The sequence below is a fragment of the Macrotis lagotis genome, chromosome X (genome assembly GCF_037893015.1).
Source record: "Macrotis lagotis isolate mMagLag1 chromosome X, bilby.v1.9.chrom.fasta, whole genome shotgun sequence".
NCBI lineage: Eukaryota > Metazoa > Chordata > Mammalia > Peramelemorphia > Peramelidae > Macrotis > Macrotis lagotis.
Genome location: NC_133666.1, coordinates 700,733,523 through 700,751,118, shown reverse-complemented (window position 1 = coordinate 700,751,118; position 17,596 = coordinate 700,733,523). Strand labels below are relative to the sequence as shown.

Genomic DNA, 17,596 nt, shown 5'->3' with positions numbered 1-17,596 from the left:
ACTTAATTATTTTTATAAGTTTGTTGGAATTCTATTGTGCATCCATTTGGCCGAAATGAATTTTTTCCTTACCGAGTTCATTGAAGACTTATTCTATTTATTTTTTTAAGATGGTCTTTTAACAATCTATTTCATCATCTATTAATATATAACATTGTATTTTTGTATATATTTATACATTTAACTGAGACTGTCAGGTTTATGGTCACATAATTGGTTAAAATAGTTCCTAAAATTATTTTCATTTCTTCTTTATTAGTGGTTATTTGTCTTTCTTTTAATAATCAAATATTCTGGGGCAGCTAGGTGGCACAGTGGATAGAGCACCGGCCCTGGAGTCAGGAGGACCTGGGTTCAAATCTGGTCTCAGACACTTAATAATGACCTAGCTGTGTGGCCTTGGGCAAGTCACTTAACCCCACTGCCTTGCAAAAACCTAAAAAACAACAACAAAAACAACAACAAATAATCAAACATTCCAATAATTTAATTATTTTTAAAAATTAAGATCATTTTTGGTTTATTTCTCAGCTCAATATTTTTTCTTTCAGATTTATTACTCTCTTCCTTGATTTTTCAGTATGTCCAGCTTGGTGTTTAATCGGAGATTTTTATGTTATTCTTTTTGCAGTTTTTTTAGTTGCATGCCCGCTTGTTTGATCTGCTTTCCCCTCTTTTTTATTGATGAAAGCATAAACTCCCCCTCTAAATGTTTTTTGGTCTTCATCAATAATTTTGAGTATATTTTCTCATTGTTGTCATTCACTTTTCTTAAACTATTGATTTTACTATATGATTTATTCTTTGGTTCATTCAATCATTAGTATTAGACAATTTTGGATCCAATTAAATTTTAATCTACCTTTACGTGGCCCCATATTGAATATAATTTTGATTTCATTATGATCTAAAAAGGATACATTTAATATATTTGGTTTTAACTGGCAAAGCATTTTTTTCAATTTATTTATTTATTAGTAAGGGAAAGGGGTTAAGTGACTTGCCCAAGGTCACACAGCTAGTAAGTATCAAGTGTCCGGGGTTGGATTTGAATTTTAGTCATTCAGACTTCAGGATCACCTCTTTATTCAATGCACCACTTAGTTGTCCCCTGATTGGGAGATTTGTATGTTCTGATGCAGGGCTAATTTTTGTATAGGTACCATGAACAAGGCGGGTTTTTTCCTATGCCCATTCATTTTCCTCCAGAGTATATCATATCTCACTTGCTGAAGTTCTGCTGACCACCTTACCTTCTTTCTTGCTTGTTTTTCTTAGAATTGTTTACTTCCGAGAAGGGGGGAAAGTTGAGGTCTTTCCCTAGTATAGTTTTTTTGGTCTATTTCCTCCAAATACGATTTGGCTTCTAAAAATTTTAGATACTATACCAGTTGGAGCCTATCTCCATACAACTGATGTTACATCATTGGCTAGGATACATTTTAGGAAGAAGTAGTTTCCTTCCTTTGTTGTTTAACTAGATCTATTTTTGTTTTGGCTTTGGCTGCAGTTGTGATTGATACCCCTGTTATTAATTTTGCTTTGTTTTTTTACTTCAGCTGAGGCATGATAGATTCTCCTCCAACTTCTAACCATTATTTTATATGTCTCTCTGCTGCAAACAACACATAATCCTCATTGCTATTGGCTTCTGTTTTATGGATAAACTCATCTCTTCCACATTCACAGTTATGATTACTAACAATGTGTCCTATTTTTCCCTCATTTGTTCTGTCTTTCTCTGTCTCTGTCTCTATGTCTCTCTCTCTCTCTCTCTCTCTCTCTCTCTCTCTCTCTCTCTCTCTCTCTCTGTCTCACTCTCTGTCTCTGTCTGTCTGTCTCTCTCTGTCTCTTTCTCTCTCTCTTTCTAATTTTAGTCTATCTCTTTTTGCTTGTGTTTTACTTCTAACCACCACCTCTGCAACTGAAGGAAGATATTTAAGCTTAAACCATAAGCCCAGTCTATACTGATTACCAAGGTGCAAGATAATCCCTTATTTACAGGTGGTGAGATCAGAGGACATGATTACAATCCTTATATGCTTAATTCCAAGGCAAATTCTGCATCCTCGTCTCCATAATGTTTCCCTTGCTAAGTATACTGATTTTCATGATATGTCAGAGGAGAGAGATTCCAAAATGACTCATAAAATCCAAGAATGAGAAGATGTCTTAAAGGCATTTGCCGTCAATCCCATGACTATAATCTGAAATGAGCCCATCATTCCTCAGATAAAATACTCTCTAGTAACTTTTTTCTTTTTCTTTTTTTTTTTGTTTTTTTGTTTTTAGGTTTTTGCAAGGCAAATGGGGTTAAGTGGCTTGCCCAAGGCCACACAGCAGGGTAATTATTAGGTGTCTGAGATCAGATTTGAACCCAGGTACTCCTGACTCCAAGGCCCGTGCTTTATCCACTACGCCACCTAGACACCCTTTCTAGTAAATTTTTGACCATTAAAATATATCCAAATGCTCTGGGAGATGTGAATAGATCCAATCACTCAGTAGTGTTATTTGGAATGATGCTTAAAGGCTATGAAACTGTGCATAGCCCTTAATCCAGCAAGAGCAGTACTAAGGCTCTATCCCCAAGAGGTCAAAGTAAAGGGAAAGGGAGTCATTTATTCCAGGATATTTATTGCAACTCTTTTTGGAATGACAGAAACCTGGAAATTGAGGGAATGCCCATCAATTTAAGAATAGCTGAACAAATTGTGGTAAGTGCATAATGGAATATGATCATAAGAAATGACCAGCTGGTTGAGTTCAGGAAAAGAACACTTTGGAAATACCTTCCTGAACGGGTGCCAAGTGAAGTGATCAGAACCAGCAGAACATTTTAGACAGTCACAGGGATAGTTTACATTGAAGACTGTGAATGACTTAGCTAATCAATTGAAGTGAGGCAGACATGTGCAAAGTCCTCAATCTCACTCTCTTCTAGAGTCATGTGAGGCCAGTGATGTGGAGATGACAGAGGATGGCTCAGGGGGCAGTGGATGATGTTGGCATCTGTAATGTCAAACCAAACTCTAAGTGCTCCACAGCACCTACTTCTGCTGCCTTCCTGACCATTGGAACAACTTCTCATTTACACATTCTACTAGGGGAAGTCTTCATGTGTTTTGGGTGCACACCTCTTTACTCACTGTGAGAAATGTAGGGTGTTGGTCTTCACAGGGTGTGGAGGGGAGCCTTAGGGAATCCATTGCAAGTGGGGAATGGCCCAGCCAATCACAAGACTGGAAGAGTCTTCCTAATCCCATTCCAGGGATAACCAACCCCAAAGGTCAAGTGTGACCTAAGGATCTTGACCTAATGCTACTGAGTTTGTACAATTAGGTAATTGAATATTAACCCAGCATAGCATATCATGCCTTGGATGATGTGTGGGGGGATCATAGTAGGGGCATATCATGGATTGGGTGGACCTTTTAGATTGTAACTCAAACTCTGAGAGCCTATGGACATCCAAGAGGGAGGGGAAAGAGTTTCTGAGGACAATAAATTACCTGAATCCTGAGACTAAGGCGTGCCTCATGCCTAGGAGTGAAGTACCTGTATCATGTAAGGTGTATCTTGTAAGGTTTGTGAATAAAATGTACATTTTCTCTCACTCTAGCAGGTTTTTCTTTTCATTCATTTATAACACTGCTTTTTTGTTGTTTCTTAGTCTTTGGCTGTAGCACATTCTAGAAGGGCTTGGAGCCACAGGCCACAAGATTTCCACTTAAAGTAGAGAGCAACCCCCAAAAGTTCTTGGCATCCCTCACACCAGTTCTCTTTGTTTTTTTATAGGTTTTTGCAAGGCAAATGGCGTTAAGTGGCTTGCCCAAGGCCACACACCTAGGTAGGTAATTATTAAGTGTCTGAGGCCTGATTTTAACTTAGGTACTCCTGACTCCAGGGCTAAGTGCTCTATTCACTGTGCCACCTAGTCTCTTTGAACACATTCTACAAGCCCCAATATTCATAAATGATGCAAATCCTTTCTTCCTGACTCCTGGTCAAGCAGTTGATGTTGTAGTATAATTAGTTGCCTCTAGGTAATTAATAAATGTTTTATAATGTCATTTCATCTTCTCTTCTAGCCTCCTAATTTTAGGGATGAGAAAACTGAGGCCTGGAGAAATGAAAGGACTTGTCATGGTATAGCATAATGTTGAATTTAAAATCAGTTTGTCCTGAATTCAAATCTCTGGCATCTCGTATTTATATAGAAATGAACTAGCTTTGTGAGTCTGCTTCCTTACCTGGAAAATGGTAATAATGCATATTTTCCCATCACTGAACATAAGGCAACTGAAAATCTCAAATGGGAGGATGTAAGAAATGTCTGCCAATTTAAAAGTGCCATGAAAGATCATCACCACCATCACCACTGTCAACATCACCACTGTCACCATCACCACATCCCTTCTCTTCATCTTTCTCTTCTTCCTCCTCTCCTTCTTCTCCACCCCTTCCCCTCTCTCTGTTCCTCCTTACCACCCCCCTCAACCTTCTCACTCACCTCACCAACATCCTGTTATTGCTGTCAAATGATAACAATAGAATTCAAATAAAATACACGATAAAATATAGAACCCTTTCTCCCTCAACAGAAATTCAGTTCATGAGATCTTTCACAAGATTCGTCCTCTGCATGACAGGGGACTGACTATAAGTAACACTTATAGAGTCAGTTCAGTTTTACAAAGTATTTTGGAAATGTCTCTCTTCATCCCCATAACAGGTCTTCTCTAAGAGAGGTTTTATAGATGAGAAAACTCTCCCAAGCATGCAAAAAAAAAAAAAAAAAAAAAAAGATGTGTGACAGTATTTGAAAACAGTTCTTCCTAAGTAAAGATCAATGCTATGAGGCTCCTGGTGAAGTTAAACAGTAGGTGCAGAATCAATGTCCAGGACTGATGACTTCAAAGCAAATTCTCTCAGCAATACATTGGACTTTCTCATGACCCCAGATCCAACCACCCACCTTATGGAAATACCCATCTCTGTACATGTATTATATCAATAGGTCTCCTATCTAAGAGTCTATGCTGAACACTGAGCCAATGCCCTTTTTTCGCCTCCAGGGTAATTGGTTTTTCCTTTGCATTTTTAAAGTCTTGTGGTGTGTCTTGTTCCGAGCAGCTGTTTAATAAATGATTACTTAGAGCAAACTGTCCTTTCAAAAAATGGTTCACATAAAAGGTTTTCAAAATAGAATTCACTGTTTTATCTTTTTCTTTAATAATTAATAAAGCATTTTGTATGTATATTTTCATCATATATATTTAGGTGTATGAATGTGCAGATACACATATCTATACCCAAAAATATAAGTTCATAGAACTAGGTGGCACAACAGATAGCCTTAGACCCTGGAGACTCATCATCCTGAGTTGAGATCTACCTTCTATCTTTTGTTTTTAATTTTTTTAAAATTTATTTAAGTCAATGGCATGAAGTGACTTGCCCAAGGTTACACAGCTAGTTAATTATTAAGTGTCTGAGATTGGATTTAATTCAGGTCTTCCTGATTCCAGGGCTGGTGCTCTGTCCATGGAGCCATCTAGCTGCCCCTACCTTTCAGGTTTTGCTAGTTGTGTGATGCTGTAAGTCACTTAATCCTGTTTACTTCAGTTTCTTAAATGACCCAGAGTAGGAAAGAGTGATTCACTCTGTTATCTTTACTAAGGTAATACCAAAGGAATTCACTGAGACAGAAATGGCCGAAAACATACACACATCAATAGCTACATATTTGCCTATGCACACGGGTATATTCAAATCCTTATATGTAGAGAAAGAGCTTTCAGTTTTCCAAAGTACTCTATATTAATTACTTAATTTCATCACCAACCTGGGAGGTAGATTGTAGTGATATTAGTATCCCCATTTATTGATGAAAAAATTACTTGTTTATGATTACATTTGAGAGTAAGAGTCAAAGGCAAGATTTGACCTCAGGTCTCTCCTAATTATCTACTGAATAAGGAAGGTAGGCTGGATGGAAGGGGAGTGAAGAGATGTTGATTTGGGAAACAAACAATCGTTCAATTTGGTGAAACATTTAGAATAGAAAAAAGGATAATATGAGAGCCAAATAGAAAGCAAGCTTGCAGCCTAGTCAGCTCATCATAATTCTTTTATATGACTTTTAAAAAATGAATTTGGGTTTTTCAATCTTAAAGATAGGTATAAACATACAATCATACACCCACTGGATTTTCATCGTTTTAAACTGCAATTTGCATAAACGTTTCAAGGTCAAAGCAGTGTGCCTATCAGGAATTTTAAGAAAGCATTATAATCTTCTGATTTGATTTAGATTATGTCCTTTGGTCTTGACTTGGAGCCTTTTCAAGGCCAAGGGTTTAACATCAGATTTTTTGTGTTTTGATCACAGTTTGGAATGCCCCACCTCCTGCAATAATGAAACCAGGATTGGGGAAAAAGATAATTATTTTATAAGTTTTTAAAATTTTATTTAAGGAAGTGGGGTAAAGAGTGACTTACCCAAGGTCACACAGCTAGGCAATTATTAAGTATATGAGGCTGGATTTGAACTCACTGACTCCAGGGCCAGTGTTCTCTCCACTACGTCACCTAGCTACCGGACAAACAGATAATTTTTAGGGCATTTTTCCTAATCCCTTCCTCATACTAGGAAGTGAACGGGGTGATTCTTAAAATACTACTCAGACATCTAGGAGTTACTGAATCCCATCGTTAAATCCAAAAAGAGGACAATCATATGATCTGGGATGCCATTGTCTAGGGTTGTGACTATAGTTTCCATGCTATAGCGTACATGCTACTTCATCACTTAGCTGCCACCACAACAGGACTTTGAGAAAAGTAAAAATGGTAAAATGGTATGTTTATATCTTTTAATTCTAGAACAAACTGGATTTAAATGAGGCAGAGTTGGATGAAGCCAATCTCTCTCTCTCTCTCTCTCTCTCTCTCTCTCTCTCTCTCTCTCTCTCTTCAAAACTCATCACTGTCCAGTGGCAAGGCAGAGTCAAGCCAACGGATGATGGCTCTAGATGTGGTGCATGTCCTTGGTATCTTTTTTTGTTTTTGCAAGGCAATGGGGTTAAGTGGCTTCCCCAAGGCCACACAGCTAGGTAATTAGTAAGTGTTTGAGGTCAGATTTGAACTGAGTTACTCCTGACTCCAAGACCAGTGCTCTTATCCACTGCTGCACCTGGCTGCCCTATGTCCTTGGTATCTTCAATGTCTTACCAATTTACCAATGACCATGGTGAATAAATTGTGAGATATATATATATATATATGTATATATATATATATACATATATGTATGTATATACACATATATATGTATATACATATGTTCTAGAAGAAATCATGAGGGTTGTGATTTCAGAAAAGCCTGGAAAGATGATGCTGAGTGAAATGGCAGAACCAAAGAACATTCTACATACTAACAACAACATGTGGTGATGGCCAACCATGATATAATTCTTCATTTCAGCAATACACTGATCAAGGACAATTTTTAAAGACTTGTGATAGAAAATACCATCTATTTCCAGAGAAGGAAATGGAGTTGAAATGAAGACCAAAAGCTATTATCTTCAGTTTTTGAAAGTTGTTTTATGCATTAAGACATTTTTTTCTCTCTGTTTTCTGTCTTACATTTGGATCTGATTCTTCTCTCACAATATGATCAATGTGGATCTGTGTTTAGCACGGTTATAAACATAAAGTTATGTCATATTGCCTTCTGTCATGGGAAGGGAGGAGAGGAAGAATGCAGAGAGAAAAATGGAAAACTCAAAACTTTACAAAAAAATTGATTGGTAAAACTACCATTGCATGTGGTTGGAAAACACTTTGATTATGTTCATAAGGCTTCCCTCCAGTGTGGATTCTGTGATGGTGAGAAAGGGATAGGAATATAAATATCTGTGGTGCCTGAGTATATTTTTTCTTTCACTGGCCCTGGAGTCAGGAGGATCTGAGTTCAAACCCAACCTCAGACAGTTAATAATTGCATAGTTGTGTGATCTTGGGCAAGTCACTTGACACCATTGCCTTAAATAAATAAAATTTTTAAAAAAGGATAATATAAAAATGCATGGGATTTCCTATATCTGAAACTGTGTCTCATAGAGAAATTTGAGTTAATCATCCTTTTCTAAGGAAGTTGACAGCATGCTTCACAATTTGTCCTCTTGCAGCTCTTCCCATTCAGAGGTCCACACATCTCTAGAAGGATTGAGATAGTGGTCCAAAGTGATCCAAAATTTGTGCTAACAATTTGACTCTATCAACTGAATCAGTAAATAATTGGCCAATTGGTCTATTTATCCTCTGGGACAACAGATGTGAGCATATTTGAACCTTAACATACGTGTTTCTGCATTGATTCCAAAGTCACATGATCAGGAAGATACTGTTTTTGTTCTCATTCTCAACTATATTGAATTATGTCCAAAATTCCAGGAAGGTTGGACATTCATGTGCAAGTGCTCACAGTCATGCAAAGACCCAGTGGCTATCTTCTCACTTCACCAGAGGAATTCTCTCATTTCTTACTGACCAGGTAATCACATCTTATCAAACCTATAATCAACAGATCAAAATTACTTGGGTTTGCAGACTTTCAGGAGTAATGACTGGCCAATGGAAAGTCATGCACATTCGAGGCCAAAAGGAAAACATGATGGCCCTCTGGAACTTTCCTATGAAAAGAGACCTTAAAGTGATACACACCGAAATGCTAACATTGTTTTCTAATTTGTTTATGTTCTAAGTGTTTATCCTATTCTTTGTGGAAAATTCTCAAGGAAATTAGTTGGCAACATGAGTTTATCATTCAGTAGAGTTTCAGGGAATGGAGAGCCATATCAGTATTGCTGCTGAAGAAATTTTATCATTTCAAAGGTTGTTTTATAAATAGACATTAGTTCTCTTTAAAATCAGTATTTGCAATAGACCCGCAAGGACATTTGTCATGAACACGGCTTGTCATGAGCCAACAGAAAAAGAAATCAATTTAAAAGTAAGTAGCAATTCACTCTGAGGCAGAGTTTAAAAAGTAAGAGTTTAGGGAGGGGGTGTTGCTGTAGGAGGGTAAACACACTGAAGGGGGCGGCATTCAGAAACAAAATACTGGGGAATATGGAGAAAGGGGAAAAATACAGAGGGAAGATAGCATGGAGGACAATAAAGAATTAGTAATTATAACTTTGAATGTGAATGAGATGACCTCTCACTTAAAAATGTAAGTGAATAGTGGAGTGGATGAAAAACCAGAATCCTACAATATGCTGCTTACAAGAAACTCATTTGTAGCAGAGAGATACATATAGCATAAAGGTAAAAGGTTGGAGCAAAATATATTTTGCTTCAGCTGATGTGAAAATTGTTCTCTTGTTCTGTAATCTTGTTAGCTCTTATACTTTATTTTTCTTCCTTAAGGATATGATTTGTCTTCTATCATTCAAGTTGGACAAATGGAAATAATATAAAAACTAACAGACTGCCTTCTGTGGGGGGTGGGGGAAGGGAAGCAAGATTAGGGGAAAAATTGTAAAATAAAAGAAATGAAATCTTTAAAATAAAAAAAAGAACTGTGCTTAACATTAAAACTTTTATCTTTAGTGTTATAAGACTAGTGTTTATCTTATTGTCTAAATAAACTTTAGAACTTTAAAAAGTAGCAATTGTATAAAAGTATTTTATTTATTTATTGTTTTTTAGTGTTTGTAAGGCAATGGGGCTAAGTGGCTAGCTCAAAGCTACACAGCTAGGTAATATTAAGTGTCTGAGGCCGGATTTGAACTCAGGTACTCCTGACTCCTGGACCAGTGCTCTATCCACTGTACCACCTAGCTGACCCATAAAAGTATATTTTAATGTAATATTGAACAAAATATTCTTAGCATTGTCCTAAAAATGTAATTGGGAAAAATAAAATATATTTACAATAAAGTGGCAGTTTAATACTAAGTCTATTTTTCATTTCATATGATTGAGCATTTCCCTCACAATCTCTATTAAAATTAGAATGGGAACTGGTACTACAGTGAATAGAATTGGTTTTTGGTTTATAAATATTATTTAAGAAAAAAGCAAAAAGAACCGCAAGTTAATATTTCCAATTGATCTGCTAGTATTTAGGCCAAGCATATTACTTGTCATAAGTCAATTGAAAAATAAATCTTTTTCATAGTAATTAAGCCATTCATTTTTGACTAGTTAGAAAGTTTAAAAAATCCATCCCGCATTGGGAGCTGGCTCAACTCTCCATCCATTTTCCACCTCATACACATGTCAAGATTTTCAACACATTCTCTTTTAAAAGGAGAATGCAACTGAGTGTTGTGGATAGAAGGCAGGAGCTTGAATCCTGAAGATTTGAGTTCTGATCCCAAATCAGAAATTTCCTAAGCTTTGACCCTAGGAAAGTTAGAAGACCTCTGCTTGCCTCAGTTTCTCTAGCACTAACCCCCCCTAAGGATTCTTATGAGAATAAAATGAGACAATATTTACACAGTAGTTCCTGTAGAAATGCTAGTTATTTTGCTTTTATTTTCATTATTTCCTCCCCACTTCTGCTCTCCTTATATTAAGTCCCCCTCATTCCTTAGGTCCCTTATTTCCCATTGCCCTACATGAATTTCCATTGCTGAACACCGTTTTCTGTGTTTTAGCTCTTGTTGGTAAACTAGCTTCTGAGTTCTTTGACAACTGATCTAGGGGTAGCTAGGTGATGCAGTGGAGAGAGGACCAGCTCAAATCCAGCCTCAGACCCTTGACAATGTATGACCTTGTGCAAGTCACTTCACCCCCAAACCATGCAAGCGTCATGTCATAGGACAGTGTCAATAGTAGAAGATAGATTACAGCAGGTTTTCCAGATCTTTCATTCCTCCCCAAACTTCCTTTAAACTTGTTTCTACTTCTCCTACCAATGAAAAAGCTGGCTATTACTCATGGGCCATCTTTCCTTCTCACATAAATCAAATGGACTCTCTTCTCCATGTTGAATTCCAAAGCAGATGAAAAGATTCTTCTTTTTTTTTGTTGTTGTTGTTGTTTTTAGGTTTTTTGCAAGGCAATGGGGTTAAGTGGCTTGCCCAAGGCCACACAGCTGGGTCATTATTAAGTGTCTGAGGCTGAATCAGGTCCTCCTGATTCCAGGGCCGGTGCTCTATCCACTGTGCCACCTAGTTGCCCCCTAAGATTATTCTTCTGTCTGATAAAGAAAATCCCTTTCCTTGTACACAGAATCTCAATTCAACCCTTCAATGCCAATATCTATGGCACCTGAATCTATACCTAATTCTATTTATCAGTTCATTCTCTGTATGAAAATAGCATTTTTCTTATTTGCCCTTTATAGTTAATTTGGGTAATTAGAAAAATCAAGGTAGAGGAAAAAAATGAAAATCACTGCAATCCAGCTCCTGATTTCATTGTTTGACTGAAATACATCTTTCAAAACTTACAAATAAACCCCCAAAACACTGAAATTCAAAGTCACCCCCACATCCTATTAGTTCTTGACTTCTCTGCAGGCTTTGGCACTTTTCCTTATTCTTCCTTCTCTAGATGTGAGGGACATGACTCTCTACTGGTGCTACTTCTACCATATCAAAAGGAACCTCATTCTCTTCCCCCAAACTTCCCATCTGCTCATATTCTTTTTTATTTACTTACTTACTTATTTATTTATTTTAAATTTATTTTTTATTCTCATTTTGTACAAATTTTTTTTAAATTAATAAAATATACTTGTTTACAAGTAAACAAAATACCCCTCCCCCCTTGAATATAGATAGACTTGCTTGGGCGAAAAAGTAAAGGGGAGAGAAAAAAAATTAAAAAAAATAATAGTAACAATTGTAGGTATGGCCAGGTGGCGCAATGGATGAAGCACCAGCCCTGGAGCCACTAGCACCCAAGTCCACATCCAGCCTCGTAAACCCAATAATCACCCAGCCATGTGATATGCAAGCTACCTGATCCCCACTGCCCTGCAAAAACCAAAAATAAGAAAAGAAAAAAGACCCAAAATAAAATAAAATAGTAATAATAGTAGGGGTGGCTGGGTGGCAGATAGAGCATTGGCCCTTCAGCCAGGAATAACTAGGTCTGAATCTGGCCCCAGACATCCAAAGATCACCCCGCTATGTGGCCTCAGGCAGACCACCCAGCCCCACTTGCCCTGCCCCCTCCCCCAAATAATAACAACAAGAAATGTGCTTCAGTCTTTGTTCCAACACCATCAACTCTGTCACGGGTGGATCACATTCTTTATGGTAAGTCCATCACAAAAGTTACTTCCATATTTTTCCAGTGTTGCCATTGCTGATCGCAACTCCCTCCTTTCTTATTTCTCCACTACCATGTACTATATTTTCTCTCTCCTTTCACTCTGACTCTGTTGTAGGGTCGCTGAGTGGCACAGCAGACAGATCCCTGGTCCTGGGGCCAAGAAGCCCTGAGCCCCCATACCACCCCTTAGGCCTAGCATCCACCTGGCCCTATGGTCCTGGGCAGCCCTTCCAATCCCAGCCCCTTGCAAGAACCAAAAAAGAAAATGTGTTATATCTGACCACTGTCCCCCCATGGTCTATCCTCTCCTCCTTTATTCACATCTCCACCCCTTCCCCCTGCTCCCCCCTCCTTCTTACTCTAGTTGTCTATATCCCATGGAGCATATTTGCTGTTTCCTCTCCTAGCCATCTCTGATGAGAGCAAAGGTTCCCTCATTCCCCCTTGCCTTGCCCCTTCCATATCATTGCAATAGCTCATTGTAATAAAAAAAAATCTTATTATGTGAAATATCTTGGACTATTCCCCCTCTCCTTTTTCTTTCTCCCATTCCATTTCCCTTTTTTTCCTATTGACTCCATTTTTACACCATATTTTATCTTCGAATTCAGCTTTCTCCTGTGCTTCAACTATAAAAGCACCCTCTACCTGCTCTATTAACTGAGATGGTTCATATGAATATTATCAGTATCATTTTTCTATACATGCAGTTCATCCTCATTAAGTCCCTCATATTCCCCCCTCTCCTCCAATCTCCATGCTTCACCTGAGTCCTGTATCTGAAGATCAAACCTTCTGTTCAGCTCTGGTCATTCCAAAAGGAACCTTTGAAATCCCCTGGTTCATTGAAAGTCCATCTTTTTCCCTGGAAGAGGACATTCAGCCTTGCTGGGTAGTTCATTCTTGGCTGCATTCTAAGCTCTTTTGCCTTCCGGTATAATGTATTCCAAGCCCTAGGAGCTTCCAATGTAGTTGCTGCTAAGTCCTGTGTGATCCTGACTGCAGCTCCATGATATTTGAACTGTGTCCTTCTGGCTGCTTGTAATATTTTCTCTTTGACTTGGGAGTTCTGGAACTTGGCTATAATATTCCTGGGGGTTGGTTTTTTGGGATCTCTTTCTCGGGGGGATCGGTGGATTCTCTCCATTTCTATTTTGCCCTCTGCTTCTAGAATATCAGGGCAATTTTCCTGTAGTAATTGAAGATGATGTCAAGGCTCTTCTCCTGATCATGACTTTCAGGTATTCCAATGATTTTTAAATTATCTTTCCTAAGTCTGTTTTCCGTGTCAGTTGTTTTTTCAATGAGATATTTCATATTTTCTTCTAATTTTTCATTTTTTTGGTTTTGAAGTATTGATTCCTGATTTCTGGTAAATTCATCAATCTCCCTGAATTCTATTCTTTGTCTGAAGGATTTGTTTTCCTCAGAGAGTTTTCTTATCTCTTTTTCCATCTGGCCAATTTTGCTCTTTAAAGCATTCTTCTCCTCAATAACGTTTTGAACTGTTTTATCCATTTGACCTAAGCTGGTTTTTAGCATGCTATTTTCTTCAGCATTTTTTTGGATTTCCTTGACTAAGCTGCTGACTTCATTTTCATGTTTTTCCTGCATCTCTCTCCTTTCTTTTCCCAGTTTTCTTCCAACTCCCTCATTTGATTTTCAAAGTCTTTTTTGAGCTCTGTTATAGCCTGAGCCCAATTTCTGTTTTTCTTGGAGTCTTTAGATGCAGGAGCTTGTGCTTCCTCATCTTCAGACTGAGTATTTTGATCCTTCTTGGGCTCATTTGCAAAATATTTCTCAATAGTCTTCCTCTTGTTTCTTTGCTTGTTCATTTTCCCAGCCTAAGCCTGTTTTTTGGGGTGCTTCCTGAGCTTTTGGGACACTCCCACAAGGGTCTCAGTGTGTGAGGTTCTGTCCTCCCTCCTGGTCTGTGAATGACCATAAGCTCCCACCTCTGTCACAGGGCCGAGGTAGGGGGGCCCTGTTGTTCTATTGGGGGGCCTAGACTGGGATCAGGATCTGAATGTGGTCAGAGCCCCAGAGTCCTGTTCCAGGGGCAGAGGACAGAGCTGGGCAGTCTCTCTCTCTTCACTCCCCTCCCTCAGCTCAGTGGGCTCATGCCCTGGGGGCTCCTGCTTACCGGCTCCGCCTGCTTCTGTTTCTGGGTCTGGGCTGCAGAAAGACCAGGTTGCTGGCTGTGTGCCCTGAGGGCTGGGCTCCACGTGCTCACTCTGGCAGAGGTCCCCTGCTGTTCCCCCACTTTGTGCCGATGCTCCCCGGGGTGCAGCTCAGGAGACTCCCCTGCTGCTGTGGGCTGTGGCTCCCAGAGCCCTGGGACTGCCTCTGGGAGGCTGAAGTTCTTTGCTCTGTCATGCCACCCCTGTGGCGGGCGCCCCTCCGACCCCGGGGAGCAGAGCCTTTCTGCTCTTTTCCAGGTTACCTTGAGTAGGAGAACTGCCTCACTGGGTCCCTTTGTGGGTTCTGTTTCTGGACAGTTTAGTTAGAGTCCATAGTTTATGAGTTTTTATCAGAGAGCTCCTAAGACTAGATCCCTTCATGTTGCCATCTTGGCTCCGCCCCTCTGCTCATATTCTTAATGCTTTATCTAAGGCTGCTCCCAAAAGTCCAGGCTCAGAAATGGAGCCCCATGTCCTCCTGATAAGCTCCCACACATTCTTGCTCCTGACCCACATATGTATGCAGTTTGTTACAAACTCCTCTTGATTTTGCCTCTCTGCCTTCTTTCACATGTATCTGGTCCTCTCTCAACCCTGACACCTTCTTGATTCAGACCTTAGTCAGCCTCACAGCTTAGATGTTGTCAGATCCTGCTGGTTGGTGCAGCTGCCCCAGTTCTAGCATTCATCTACCCAGTTGGCAATTCTTTCCAAAGCTCTCCTTTGATCCTGTTACCACCTACTCAACATTAACTCCATAGCAAAAGGATTAAATATAAAACCCTATTGAAAGTTAATAGAGCATTGTACCACCAACTCTTCTTTCACCCAATTCCCACCAAATATGCTACAGTTCAGGGATATGGACCTCCTTCTTGTCCATGTAGATTGTGAAGACCACATTCTTTATTAATGAGGGTAGGTCAGTGTGTGTGTGTGTGGGGGTGGGGTGGGGAATTGTGTTAGGATAAATGTGATTCTTGGGTCTTTTGCTTTTTCCTCAATCTCTGTAATTGATTGGGGTCTGTTCCTCAAGAAACAAAACATTCTCTTCATACCTTGAGAGAGCTCTGAAATTTATTTAAGTGACAATTGTCCCACACAGTTTGGGGGCTCCTCCAGGATTGCATGCCCATTGGGGACCTTGGCCTTTCAGGATTCGGCAAAAAGGTGCCCCTGCCCCAGTTCTGGCAGTTTGCCATTTTCTGGGAAGCCTTGGTATCCCCCTTGTGCAAGTGACCTGAAGTGGCGAGAATTGGTAGAAAGAGAATAGTAAAGAACCTGATTGGCCAGTGAGAATGAAGAACAGTCATTAACTCTGTGCAAAGACCCAAAAAGAGGGTAAGCCTAGACCTTGGAATCTGAAGGCACTAGATTCCTGGGGGGTCCATCTGGGAGACTGAAGGTTGGGGTGATCCCTTCCGGTTTGGGCAGAAGAGATTTGGATCTAAAGGCACTTGATCCTGAGAGGTCTCTGTCAATATTTAAAATGGTAAGGGCCCTGTCCTAAGCCTTCCGCCATGGTAAATCAGGTAAAGAAGACTAAAATATAACAGGAAATTAAGAAGAAAATGATTGAGTATTGTCCTGAAGGAACACATTTCGTTTGCCTTTGGGAGGCAGAGAGTGTCAGACTAGAGGCTGAAATCTCCCCTCTCGGCGTTCCTGAGACGTCTTGAATTTGCCATTGGCCTGTGTATCGAAATTGTCAGTTTGGAACATTCTGGTGTGTGCTATGTGATCTGTTTTTGTGCCTTGTCTATCTTCATGTGTTTAGATTGTCTATTTACTTGTGTGATTTGTTAAACATGGGAAAGGGGAGTCAGCAAGTTCTCCTAAAGAGTTCCTTGGGCAGCCTCATTGTGTTATTTTGGATTTTTAGGCAGTATTCCTCTAACTCTCCCTGGCTCTCCCCTTGAACCTTCTTTTGCCTGTGTTACAATGGATAATATCATCCCTCCCTCCTCACCCCTGTGTTGTCTCCTGAGCACTGAAAAAAGGGATTGTTATTTTGATTAAAAAGGAATGTATTATGGTGTTAAATTGACTGAGGCCAAACTACTCACCCTGTTATTCTACCATTATAAGGCCCCCCCTTCTCTGTTTATGTTCCCTTCTCTTCCCAGTTCTCTGTGATTCTGTGGTCTTTTCCCCTAATCTCTTTTAGAAAAAGGACTAAGGGGGCGGCTAGGTGGTGTAGTGGATAAAGCACGGGCCTTGGAGTCAGGAGTACCTGGGTTCAAATCCAGCCTCAGACACTTAATAATTACCTAGCTGTGTGGCCTTGGGCAAGCCACTTAACCCCATTTGCCTTTCAAAAACCTAAAAAAAAGGACTAAGAGAGAGAGTTACTTCAGGAAGAATTAGTTAAATAAGTGTTAAATGGGACCTTATTTTGATGTTTAAGAAATAGAAGACAGCGAATATTCTCATAATGTAGGTTACTACAGAAAATTATGGTACATATAAGGATTTAAGAATAGAACATCAACTGTCCCCCCACAAAGGATTGTTCCTCCATAAAAGTTATTCAGCTTACTCTATTTCAAGAAGGGGAGTGAACAAGGAATATTCTGATTAGGCTAAGGGATTTTTGGATGACTGTTTGCCTTCTTTAGAGTCTTAGCAGTCATAATCCAGAAATGTTAAATATTAAAACCTTGGAATGGGAAATGTATTGTGAAAAATGGAATCCCATCTGTGGTTTATACAGCTGTATAAGCTATGTGACTCTAGTTCAGGACAGTATGAAGTTAATTCAAGAAAAGCCAATGAAAAGGAATGGTGGAAGAGTATATTAAGCTGTATAGTCTGGGTCAGAGGTTCTGAAAGTACTGGGAAGGACATCCAGACATAGAGACAATGGGAATTGGTTGAAGCAAGTAGGCTGAAGGTGTGAGCCGGTTTGACTTTGTACACCAAAGATGGATTTTGGGAACTTTGTAAAGTGGTTTACAAAGGAGGAGAAGGAAGTGGTTGTGTAGCAGCCCCCTGTAGAAATCAAGCCCCTCTCTCACTGAGCCAGTGGTAGCTGTGCTAGGTGTGCAGAGTTAAAGAAAGGGGAGGGTCTGGGAGACAAGGTTTTCTAAAAGAGTTCATGGCAAGGACATCAT

General features: G+C 39.4%; 1 long non-coding RNA gene across 1 annotated transcript in view; it reads left to right on the top strand.

The window, feature by feature from the left end:
- Window positions 1-17,596, top strand: part of LOC141497235 (uncharacterized) — a 38,305-nt gene that overhangs the window by 2,054 nt on the left and 18,655 nt on the right. Inside the window, exon 2 of the long non-coding RNA XR_012471254.1 lies at window positions 3,799-3,850. This is a non-coding gene — a long non-coding RNA (uncharacterized LOC141497235). The remainder of the gene's footprint in view (window positions 1-3,798; window positions 3,851-17,596) is intronic.